Below are 904 nucleotides of genomic sequence, written 5' to 3' on the forward strand. Positions count from 1 at the left end.
GCTGATGATATTCACAAAAAAGTTTGAAAAAACTCCTAACAGGTCTCTGGGTATGTAATTGTGGTTAACTATCCAAAATCAATACCTTGAGTCAGAATTTATAAGAGATATTCTTTATAGGTTTCTATTTATACAATGAAGGAAAAGTAATCTCATCTTCTAAAAAGAATCAACATTCTACAACTTGGTAGGTTGAAATCTATAAATAATTTCTACAAATTTGTATCAACAATTGACAAACAATTTTAACAAAATAATTTTTTTAGTTTACACTATACACAATAAGTAAACTCATCCTTCTTTAAGCCATGTCTTTAAAGAATCAAAATCATATAATCTTGGTTGATGGTAATCTATGAATAACTTGATGAATTTATAAAAGATATAACAAGCAGTTTTATAAGACAATGCTAAAAATCTTCTCTTTATAGAAAGATATTACCCTGACCATATTTGTTATGTTCTTATGACAGATCATCATCACTTGAATAAACTTTGTCAACATTTACCTAGAAATCATTTGTGTGAATTAATTAACAAAATGACAAGACGTTTTACATTAATATACATACATGTATATGGTAAAGTGAGATAAATCAATTGTTGTTAAACAAATTAAAAATATTAAAATGTTTTTGAATCAACCTAGAATCATTCAACAGTTTTTATGAAGATGATAGCTTAATATTTCAAACAGAAGTTTGACAAGAAGATACTTCTAACTCAAGTTCTCATGGAACTAAGGGTTGAAAGCATGCTAAGGACATTCCCATGAAGTTTTCATGTAATAGTACCAATGGTTTAAAAAGTGGTATAACATATGGATGGATGCTGACTGTAACTGATTATAATGGCAAACCTTGACATAAACACATGTGAGAGATAATTAAGTCAATCCCCAAAA

The sequence above is a fragment of the Ruditapes philippinarum genome, unplaced genomic scaffold (assembly GCF_026571515.1).
Source record: "Ruditapes philippinarum isolate M1 unplaced genomic scaffold, ASM2657151v2 ctg966_1_1_1_1, whole genome shotgun sequence".
NCBI lineage: Eukaryota > Metazoa > Mollusca > Bivalvia > Venerida > Veneridae > Ruditapes > Ruditapes philippinarum.